Source organism: Falco peregrinus, chromosome 5, assembly GCF_023634155.1.
Source record: "Falco peregrinus isolate bFalPer1 chromosome 5, bFalPer1.pri, whole genome shotgun sequence".
Taxonomy (NCBI): Eukaryota; Metazoa; Chordata; class Aves; order Falconiformes; family Falconidae; genus Falco; species Falco peregrinus.
In genome coordinates this window covers 87,843,315-87,855,331 of record NC_073725.1, presented here as the reverse complement: position 1 = coordinate 87,855,331, position 12,017 = coordinate 87,843,315, and positions in this window count along the sequence as shown.

The following is a 12,017-nucleotide window of genomic DNA, read 5'->3' as shown; positions in this document are numbered from 1 at the left end:
TTTGTCTCTGGCACCCCTTTCTCATAAATCCAATTCTCTTCATGAATGAAGAGCAATACGCTACTGCCATCGGGGGTAACCAGGTAAAGTCCTTTGAAGGGGCATATGATGAGTGAATTCCCCTGAACAGCTCAGTCGGTGATGGCTGTACACGCCAACCCACACTCAGATATACTACAATTTTACTCATGTTCAAGGATAATCTCCATTAGCAAAATGCATTCCTGTCTACAGCATAAATTATTTTAGTGGAAACGTGTCGGTCCGCAGTCAGACGGCTTCACTGGCTTCTGCAGAATTGGCTCAAGCACTTTCCCAAATGGGAGTCAACAGAGATCAATTTAAACATGCCCTCACATTATTGCAGGAGGGCAATAACGCAGCATCATGTTGTTCGCCACCACTTCCCAGGAGCAGAGTGTAATCCCTACTACAAATCACTGCTTGTCACTGGGGTAGGGGGAGAAAGAACCATCAGCGGCTGGGAAATAAATGGCTATTACTTCCCAATCCATTTACATCTGGAGATACCTTAAATGGTGTAGATTTAATTCTGCCCAAGTGAGGAAAATGCTTGCAGGTTACAGGAGAGACAGATAACTATTAATTTAAAATTCCAGGCAAGACTTTTGCTTTTATTACCCTCATTATATTTTAAAGACATAACCAGCAGCATATGCAAATTAGCACCTTAGATTATTAGCAGGGAAAAACCCACTGCATATATAAATGGACAAATATGACTTAGCAGCAAGCACAGTAAGGATATTGTACATGGGCACTGACATCCATTTAAAGGCTGATCACTGAATTAGTTTCATGGGAGTGACTGTAACTGGAGTTTGGCTGAGTTGCACTGTCAAAGTGATCTCAGGGCTCACTGGTGTTGAAAGGGACAATTCTGGTGTTCCCTCTGTCCTCATTCTCTTTGCCTAGGGCTACCTACAAGCTCCTGCCTCCACTACAGATCAGACCCTTCACTGGAAAAGCCAGGGAAGTTTTCTGCTGGTTTAGTGAGCTGAACCAGCTCAGTGAAAGGTCTTGGGAGCACCAGGGCAGGCATAGGAGGAAGATGCTAGAGCTTGACAGCAATGAGGTATTAGATCAGCTCAGTCATGATATCAAACGAAGTCTTTCTGTCTCAGGTCTGAGGTTTAATCGCCTGTGCCAACAGAGCTCTTCTGTGCCTCTGGCCTGCACCCTGCAATCCCCCTGCCCGCAGGGTGTGTGGACTTGTAGGAAAGTGCAAACTGGAAGTGCAAACATGCACACAAGGAATTTTAGCCCTGCAGCAGTGCATTACAAAGCATCCTGCATTCCCTAAGAAGTGACTTCAACTTTATCCCGTAATGTTCCTCGACAAGATAATTTAGTCATCTTAGCAAGCATGACATCCATCCCAGCACTCGCCCAGCATCCTGGGCTCATCTGACACAGCAGTTTTCCTTCAGGATGTCTAATTCAATAAGTGACAACACCAAAGAGTGGATGCTAGGGAAGAATATGGTACACTCAGCAATGCTGACAGATAGAGCAAGACAAAGGGGAGTCTTTTGACGGAAAGGCTGACTATCAACTGTGCTATGCAGGTTTTTCAGTAAAGAAAAATTATTACTATCATTCAAAATTTTTACTATAGACCAAGTAATACCAGAACAATCTATTTCCATTAAATTCAGTTATAGTCTCCCTGACTTTTGAAAATTGTTCTAAGGGAATTACATTAATTAATGCACAAAGAACAATGTACAGAAATAATAGGCAGGCTATTCCTCAGCAAGTATCATACCTTTAAAGCGTTGTGATAGAAAGGTCTGCACAACATTGTGGCTGAAGTGCCAAATGTTAAAAGCTGCAAATGTTGGTCCCAAGTGCAAGCTGTTGGGTAAGCTCTGCTGGGACAGAAAGGAGATGAATTGGATACTTAGGTCTTGTGCTAGCATGTGAGGCGTTTTTTGGATCATACAAATAGAGTGAGTTCCTATGACATGTAGCATTCATATATCTGCAGGAAATACTGGGATAAAACTGGTGAAATAAAAATCTCTCTGCAAGATAGCATTCCAACACAGTGAATTTCATTAGTTTTCCTGGGATTAAACAGAGAGCAGCTCCCAAGCCCCTGCCCTTGCAGCCCTAGCATGGGCACACAGATTGACTACGAAGCAGGCTGCTCCCACAGCCAGGGGTAGCCCCTCTGCATCAGAATATTAGCAGGTAAAATAACTGGTGAATGCCCTTCAGCTCAGCTCTGAGCAAGTGCTGCTCATGAAGCCGGTGCTGTAGCAGCACACCCGGTATCTGCTCGCTGGCGCTGATTGCTGCACGACGTCTATCTTGAGAGGCGACAGGAAATTTATCTCCCAGCACCTCATCAAATCAGGTGTAATTCCTGACCATTTGCCAAATGGGAGCGATAACCACGCTAAGTGCCTTGCAGGAGAGTCTTCTCTGAATCACGTGTGTGGATCACGAGCTCCTGTCAGCCGCGGTTATATGTGACTTGATTAAGCCCTCGCATAGAGGAGCTTGCTGACCTGCTGAGAAAGGTCAGAGCTGTCTCTATTACACTATGGACTTTTTCTGCACATGGCACATTAACTGCCTGGATATTAAGTAGCTGTATCATGTCTTCAGGTTGCCAAACACAGGCCACTTGGTTCCTGTTAGCTAATTTCCCCTGGGCTTTGTGATCTAGAAGAATTTGGTACTTTTCCTTTTTCAGCCACTCAAAAAGTATCTCTTTCCTATTGTACAGAGCTCTTCCCAGAAGTCTTAAGGTGGGAGAAGCTCAATAATAACCTCTTCCAAATGTTCCTAAGGCCAATCCGTAAGTTCTCTGTTCCTCACCCTCTCCTTCTGACAGGGCCCAAGGACAGTCAGTCCATCCCAGCCTTTGCATTCAGGGATGGCAAAGGGCTTTGCAAAGCCACTCTGGATAATGGGGGAGGGAAAAAAACCTTCATCTACCAAGACAGCTGTGCTTTAGCTGCAATGAAACACCTACTTTAAAAATGCTCGTCTGGCCATGCAGTTTGCCCACTGCTTTGTGATTAGTCACAGGACTTCAAGCCAAAGTGATTACTTAGAACGCAGTGTAATATGGCTGACTCTTTGCAAAGCCAGCATGCAGTCTTTGGAGATTTTCCAAAAGAGGTGAATCCTTTTAAAATGAATGCTATGTATCTATAGGGGTGCATGTAAAATACTCATACACACTTGCAAAACCTAGTTAGTGCATTGCCCTGAGCTCAGCTTTCCATTGGTGCCCTTAAGCTTTTGCCAGAGACTTGCTAAATAGCACTGAACTCATATTTGACATTCTCTAGCTATTCCCTTTAGCAGCTAAAGGGATGTAAAGACAGTATTGCAAGGTAATCTCAGCTAGTTGGTTAATGCATACCTGGCAAGCTCTCAAAGCTAGTCAAGATGTAATGAACAGGTGGAAAACATTGGCAGACTATTGTATATTTTCTTCTACTGCAGGAATACAATGGCAGCATTATCCTTGCGAGGTCTGGTACAATTCCCTTCTGCATGCCTAGGAATCCTTCCCATAATTGCAAAAGGAACTGGAGTAGAGCCTTTGTAGCAAACCCCAAGGAAGAAACACAAGCCCTCATCTTGGGCTTTGTGGGACGGCAGAGCACATGGGGTCCCATTAAGAACATCATATCCTAGCTTCAGTGTTGCCAAGGAATCCAGGTGATATTTGTTTGCACCTTGGCTTTTGGCTTTTGGATGGGAAAAGCAAATTCAGTCCTTTGAAAACAGTTGGCGTTTTTATCTGTCACTTCTACCAGCAGATCTAGCATTTGGCAAAAATATGTAACAACATACTTATTACAAATGTCAGGTAAAGTAAGGTTTTCCTTGTTGCTGTGGATGGAGACTCATGTATGTGAGGGGAGGGAGGAGTTGTGTCTTGAAAGGGCAGGTGTGTTTTGAATGTGGTTTTGTTTCTGGTTCTGCTGATTCACTCTCCCTTTGGAAGATGTTTTCTATGTTTCCTTCATCTAGACTAGAAAATCTTCAGGAAAAGGATTGCTTTATCTTGTATGTACCCAACACCCAGCACTCACCTGAACCTCTTCATGATTACTGTATTGTGTCTTCAACAAACTGCTAGGGCTTGTAAAGCATTGAGGATGAGGATCCTGCTTCTTGATGGGGTACCCAGGAACCACAATTGTGCAGAAATAAGACTATTTTAAATGTGGACTTTAGGAAGTCTGGATTTGACAGTGCTTTGCTATATATCCACAGTAATGAAACAACAAACACTAGTGAAATATTTCAGAGTCCTCATTTGCATAAAATTAGATGCTTCTTCTTCTCTCCCTGTCAAAACTTCAGTGAAGAGGGAAATCTCTGTGCCCTGGGAAGCTTAGTTGTGAATGCTTTGAGCTATTCCAGCACTTGTGCTATAGCTTGGTGCCTACAGTCACAACTAATTCGTGTGTGTATGCATTATCTTCTACCAGGCTGGCTAGAAAAATACTTTCTAGCTTGGTATGTATTTCTGCTTCATTTGCAGTGGCTTCCAACCTCACATTCCTTCTGTAAATATTATATACACCGATCTAATTTATTTACAGTTAGTTCATATGCCAAACTGATGGAAGACAATGGTGTGACCTGGTAAAATGAGTGGAGAAGCTAGTCCTCCTAGTGTGCTAGTCCTCCTAGTATTACTTATCCATGCTGGACCAACATTGAAACAGAGTTATCAATTTTATAGAGATGTGGCATTTAGACCTTAAAATAAAGGCCTTTATAAAGGCAGTGAATTAGGTTAGATGGTTGACTGGATCAGACTGACAAATGATAGATGATGGTACACAGATCTGGCAGAGTATGCCCGATTTCTCTTTCGTGGCTCTAAGTGTCACTGTAAATTGTTTTTGAAGTAATTTTGAACTTCCAAATCTAGCAATGGGTAATAAATCAGCTCGAATCCATCAGCAACTGGCCTTATGTGTACGTTCTGGCACTATTTTTTATGCCCCTCTGGTCTGAATATAGCTACCATTCTGTGAAATCCAGAAGGAAATTTAGAGGTGGTAGAGTAGGGGAAGCATTTAAATGACTCAAATACAAATATGAGAAAAAAGCCATGAAAGTAGCAAGAAATAGGCATTAAAAGCTGCTTGGAAGATACAACAATATATCAGGATATTGTTGATTTATAAAGACCAGAGGTTGGAAACTGTTTTGATTCCACTTTTTTAGCCACTTCTCTTGTCCCCATGTTTTTTCCTTATCCTGTGCCTCCAGGCTCCTGCTGCCACGCAGTAAAGGCAGGCGCTGCACAGCGTGAACTTGCAAATCCCTCACTCCCAGCCTAACACTTCTGCTACATCTTGGAGTCAGAAGCGTGGCACGTGCCTCTGAATATCAGCCATGTCCTACAGCAAACTGCCTTCACTGGCTTCCTGCTATGGAAAAGCATCCCCCAGTGCAGGTGGAAAGTCATGTCCCAGGAGGCAGCACCTATGTTCACTAGGACACAGCAGAGCCATGACGTCCTGGATGGGTTCATCTCACCAGCTGTAGGTGCCTAGCTAAAGCCTACCCACAAGGCCTCTTCCAGCATGTTTGCAGAGAGAAGCAGGACCATGGAGTAATTAATGTGGCCCTAGAAGATGTCCAGGACTGGTGGGTTGGGTCTCCTTCAGGAGATGTTGAACTTTATTAGCTTCTGTGGAAGTGGCTAGCTAGGTACTTTAGATGAGATACTTGAGTTGCAGATGGCAGAAGTTAGGCAAGAAACCGCTGAGTGACATTAAGGTAGGTATGTGGCAGGATTTCTGAACTACACAGACACTGACGGATCCAGATACTCAGTGTGAATTTTAAAAGCACCTCCCCATTCAGCACCCATTCCTGAAATTTAGTCTTGCCTGGCAGAGATTTCTTTGGAGGATTACTCATACTTTTGAAAAAAGGTAGATCATACAAAAAAAAGGATCCTTAGGTCTGCAGAGTCTCAGGCTCATACTTGCTGTCTGTCCCAGCTTGTTCCAGTGCCTCTGAGTTTTAGGGTAACACCACAGAAAGGATTACAGATATGCATTCTCATTACAACAGCACTGGTAGAATTTCAGTCATCAATCATGCTTGCTCCAGAGTCTCTTTATGCTCTGAAGCTGATTAGATGTTGAAATAATTCAGCTTTGATGGCAAGCAATGCTTTATTAATATCGCAGCTAACTGCTTTTCTCCCATCATTTGCTTTTAATGGATCCCGTGCTTCCTTCTGCCTGTGGAGCTCTGAGAAAGGTTTGGTGACTAACCATATACTTGGATGTATATGCTTGCACGTTCTTTGCATCAAAACAAAGCCTAAATCACAAATGCTGCTGGTTTTGGGTTCTCTTCAAGGTGGAACATGACCTGAAAGTCTTTCTTCTGCAACTAGGTGCTACACAGGGATTTACTGTATTCATCTGTGTAGGGATGTGCTGGGTAGGCAGGCTGTAATTCCTTTGTGTGGTTTCCACGTGTTGTACATTGCATGAATAAGGACTATCCCCAGAGCTAGTACTCCTCTCTCATGTGGACCCAGGCAGGTTCTGTGCCCATGACTCTTGATCTCAAGAAGAGAGGAGGATCAGCAAGAAGCCTACTTCAGCTAAAGGGGATTGATTTCAGCAATAGTAATGAGCACACCAGAGAGCTGGAGAGACACAGCTAATAAAGATGCACCAAACAATTAGCAGCACTAACACGTAGCCCCTCAGCAAGCCTTTTCCCTGCCCACATCCCTAGCAACAAGCAACAGGTATATGAAAGGATTAGATCTGCAGCCATTAAAAAAATCTTTTGTCCTACCTAAGTTCCTTCATCCTACATGAATTGCCTCAAAGATTTCCTTTAGAAATTAGCAAAAATAGGGATTTTTCCCATGTTAGTTAAGTAGCACCTAAATGGCAATATTTTTGCTGAACACTAACCAATAGCTGTTAAAAGACTTTAAATTAGCCTAAACCATTGCTTCAGCTGACAAATTTTCCTTCTCCTGGACCTGCTGGTTGCTGGACACGATCTGTTGCAGACCCTAGATTTCATGTGATGTGGGCAGAACGGGGCCTGGGGATGGGTTCCTCTTGAAACTTCACAGGACCCTACAATAGTTTTTCCTTCCAATTGTGAGACTCAACAGCACTTCTGTACAGGTTACTGGATCACAGAGGAGGCTCTGCTGTCACCGTCTTGTATTTGGGGAAGCCGTGGGGAAAGGTGACTGCTGCTTTCCCAGGCAGACCAGTAGCCACAGTGGGAATCTCCTGGGCTTTAGCTCTGCTGTGCTGCCTGCTCCCAAAGCACTCACTGTATCTTTAAATCAGTTCTTTCTTAAACTGAATGATGAATTGTGTGTTTAGCGCAAATATTTAAGAGCCTCAAAGCTTTGTCAACATACTTGACAGTGGTTTTGAGAAATAAAACATGATATGATGTCCCGTTTATATGTAAATTGTGAAGAAATTAGGGAAAGCAGAGGGCTGCCATTACAAACATTACATACATAACAAATATTTTGCATATTTGCTTCCCTAAAACCTTTTCCATGTTTCAGCTGGGTTTATAAAAATAAACAAGTGTTTTGGGTGTATAACTTGCTGGCCTGATTCTCAAAGCTCAGCATTACTTCAAAATCAGGTTCCTTTCATGTGCCTCAAAGCTGGGCAGCAAGAATCATCAGACTTTTTTTTTAAATATAAGCCTTTGATATTAAATATGTATTCAAACCTCCCACTGATACCAAGAAGAGCTCCATGCACATATTCCTAAGTAAAAGAAAGCTCTCATCTACAGCATGCCCAGTTGTTCTGGTTCTGAAATTAGACATGTTAGCAACGTTAAATAAAAGGGGATGGTGACTGAGAGATCAAACCAGATCAACATTTCATCTTTGGTGGAACTGGAAGATGCATTTGCAGAGGTGAGAAGGCAGTGTGTTCTTCCCCAGAAAGGCAACCTGTATAACTTATGAGGCATGAGTTGCGAGACTCAGAATAGCTTCTGGTGGAGACCGGTGAAATCTGTAGGACACAGACATCATGTGAAAGCACTGCCTGAAGGGAATAATACCACAGAAAAAACAGCCACAGAAAACATGTTGGGTTTGTCAACTGTCACCATCAGTAGCTTTCCAGGGTTGTCTGTCTGAGCAAAACAAATATTTCCAGATTGCAGGAGTAGAAAACTCGCAATAGATTCAGGTTATTGTTGCAAGGCGATGCCAGGCTGGGCTCTTTTCATTTTCATCTTCAAATGAAATAGAGTAGAGAACAAGTCTCTGCCAATTTAACTTCATCATAATCCCATTCAGTTACTCCTAGTACATCTGGGAGGTTGAAGATCACAGCCGTCAGTGGGGCAATCTGTTGCCAAGAGCAATTGTCTCTTCATATCTGGTTCCAAAGGCCAGAAAGGCTAGCAAGCCCGTTAAACGATCACTGCAGCGTGATGGCTCTGAAGTTAATTTCAGAGATTATTATCACACTAGGCAAACACTCAAAAACCAGGCATGCCTGTAACCTTACTACGCTCTTCTGGCATTGCCTCAAAATGTGGCTTGTTATGGCAGGAGTTCGGTACAGAATGTACAGATGAGCCATCCTGCCCTGGGTATACGAAAGAACCCATTATCTTTTTTTTTAAAAAAAAAAAAAAAAAAAAAAAGACAAACAGGCCAAACTTGAATCGATCAGCTGAGTGACTACTGTCTCACCAATTAACTGTGTGCTGCTACGAATCAATCTTTGGCAGAAAGCTGCCAAGTTTATTTCAAGTGCTGCTAACACAGAGAGCCATTTTAGAAAGGTGGCAACACAAATGCACATTCAGAAGTCACTGATTTTTGTTGTAACTGGAATGTGAAACAAGAAGGGCGACACGCATCCTTTGTTCTGATCTGAGGGGAGCAGGAGCAAGAGGAAATGCATCTCATTCCAGGGCTTTTTTATAAACTGTTAATGAATGGAAAGAGTTGTTTTAATAAGTGGTAAATAAATAGTGTAAATTAAAAAAAACATATTCCTGCTTAGTTCTGGAGATCACAAACCATCCTGTAAAGACGCAGTAAGCAGCAGAAGGGTGAAAAGCAATAGAGACACTGCTGTAACTTTGTAAATATATACAGATAGCCATCACTGATTAACTATTTATTAGAACATCTCTTCATCTCTGATTAGCATATTATAAACTATTTATAAGCACCTTTGCAAACACTGGAGCAATCCATGATGATTTGCAATTATTTATCCATTTGTTATAAGAGTTGTTATTATTTTTAACCCTGCATGTACTACCCATAGATGTCCATAGATGCAAAAACAAAGGTTAAAGATCGAAGAGCAAATAACAAACATACTATAGGTGAAGGACAGAGGGAAAAAAGAGATTTACAGCCTATCTGGGCAAAGTAACCAGTCACAGGTAATGCAGTTACAGACAGTCAAGTGATGCAAAGCCCCGTAAAGCAGTTATAGATTCAAACCCAACCCAAGCCACCCTTGGCCACGACGGTGGCTGCAGGACAGACCCAAGACAAAGCACCAAGGCTTGCTCCCTGCATGAGGAGAAGGATTTCTCACAGATTTGTTAGTAGAAACAACAGTCTCACTGAGCACGTCACAACCTGTATGAAATAAAACCTTCCCCATCCAAAGAGTAGTCCTTTCATGATTGAGAAAAACATGAAGGATCTAGTATTTGCCTGGGGAACAAAAATACTGCTCCTGTGACCTTGGCCACTGGCTTTTGGCATAAGTGAGTCTCAGTTTCCCGTGAATGTCAGTCAGTAATGATATTGGTTTGCTTATGAAACCAATGCGTTTGATTTTTTGTTAGTTTGTTGTGGGTTTTTTATTTTTGTTGTGTTTTTTGTTTTTTTTTTTAATTCAAATGTATGTTGTGTGTTCTGAAAATCAGAAGTTCATTCCTACCTGCTTTTGCCCTATATTCTGGGATCGTAGATACTGTTAATGACCCCAACTACCTTTGGAAAGGCAATAGTTGTTTAACAATCCTACACAGGTTCAGAAGGTAGCATTTTTCTATTGAAGGGTGGTGTTTTTATTAAAAGGACTTATATTAAAAAAATAATAATAGAAGACTGCTTTATTGTGATGTTCTTTAGCACAATAAAATTCTCCGTAACAGAGAGATTTTATTAATTATGTAACCTGATCTGGAGAAGTATTAAAGTACTAAATTAAGAATCAGGTGAAGACAATCCCCACTGAGATGCTGAGATAATGTCTAAGCATATTAATACTGGATATCTTACTTTTTCCCCTAATATCTTGAGAGGATCCTATTTCACATTTTCTTTACATGGAGATGTAAAGAGTAGAGGAAGTAACAAAGACTGCAGCGTTATCAGCAGGATTCAATTGATCCAACTGGCATGATGAAGAGGCTTCTGTCAATCCAATGCGAGAGAAATCTTTCTGAGCTGTTAGAGAATAAAATCCAAATCAATTGGTGACCTGTAGTTTCAGGTCTCTGAGAGCAGATCAAGACAAGCCTGACTCTTGGAGCGTATGAAGCCCAGCAGTTCTCAAGAGGCCTGAGATTTTTCTTGGCCTCTTTGTTCTGTCTTTGCAACCACTGAATTGTTTAAGCACAAGACAGGTCCTGACCATATTAATGCACGAGTCACTGTGGTCATTGGCCAATGTTCCGTCCTTGCCCTGCTTTGGAGCAAAAGTCATGCACATTCTGCTCACAGCGAGTTACCCCTGTCCAGACGATGAGCAGTGACCCAGGTGCAGTCTTCCACAAGCAGCTGTTAAATTCCTCTGAAGACAATGAGGCAGTTATTTGTGTTTCTCAACGTAATGAGAATCCCACTTAGGTATCATTTTATCTCAAGTGTTTAAGGGTTTTAGTGAGTCTTTAATAACAGGCAGTCTTTAAATGGGTCTCATAGGGGACTGCATTCCCCAGTACAGACAGCAAATCTAAAGTTCACTACATTGTTTAAAGCATTTGTAAAGCCCTAACACAAGGGCTTACATGGTGCTTAGGTGATGGAGGGGGCTTTGGACAGACATGAATTCCACCCCTAGGTAATTGCAGCATTGTCTGGCGGTGAGGCCTGTGGCGAGGAGGCGCAGCGTGAGTGCAGCTGGCGCCCCACCACGTGCGCCTGTCTTCCCGCCTGCCTCGCTTCTGCATGCAGGGGATGGGCTTTCCTCTTCACACTTTTATTTTTTCTTCATTTAATTATATGTATTTTGAGGAAAACAAAACACTAGAGTGAATCTAATTACAAGGAGTTTATTGACTTGAACTTCATTCACAGCAGACTGCTAACCCCCGTCATCTTTCTGACAAGCCAGATGAGGCTGAGAACTGTTTCTCCCCGTTCTGAGACACTCTGACCCTGAATTGATTTAATTGGTCTCTTGCAATAATTGAGTACTTGCCAAGAGCCAATTTAAAGGTGCTACCATCCGATTTTTTTCCCCGATGGAAGGATTAACCCCATTAGCCATGAACTCTTGTGTTGCACGTCCGTAACCTTACAAAGGAACATAATCCTGCCTCACTCCACAGGCTCAGTTTTTCCTCTGTAGTAAATACAAATCATTAAGAATCCCCTCATTCTTCATCACAGTTTGGACTTGTTTTTTTCCCCTGGGTGGTCAGAAGCAGGTGGTGATCCCAAACAGGGACAGGATTGGAACTGCTAGAAGTATTTGTTAATTCATTCTGGTTTCTCTTTTTAAAATGGTGTGGGTATTGTTTCGTTGCTCCCGGCTATGGGTGCTGGGCTGGTGCTCAGCTCGGAGGAGGACAGAGGGGCAGCAGGGTGGCCATTTTACAGCGTCATGGTGAGCCCTGCCTTTCAGTCACGGTATTTCCTCTCCCCCTGGCTTACTGCATCTCCTCCCCAGCCTGCCTATGGGACAGCCGAACAAAAAGCCCATTTTTCCTTCAAAGTCTCTCACAAACCGGTTTTGCATGTTCTAAGAGAGCGGGGCTTTTAGTCAAAAGGCTCC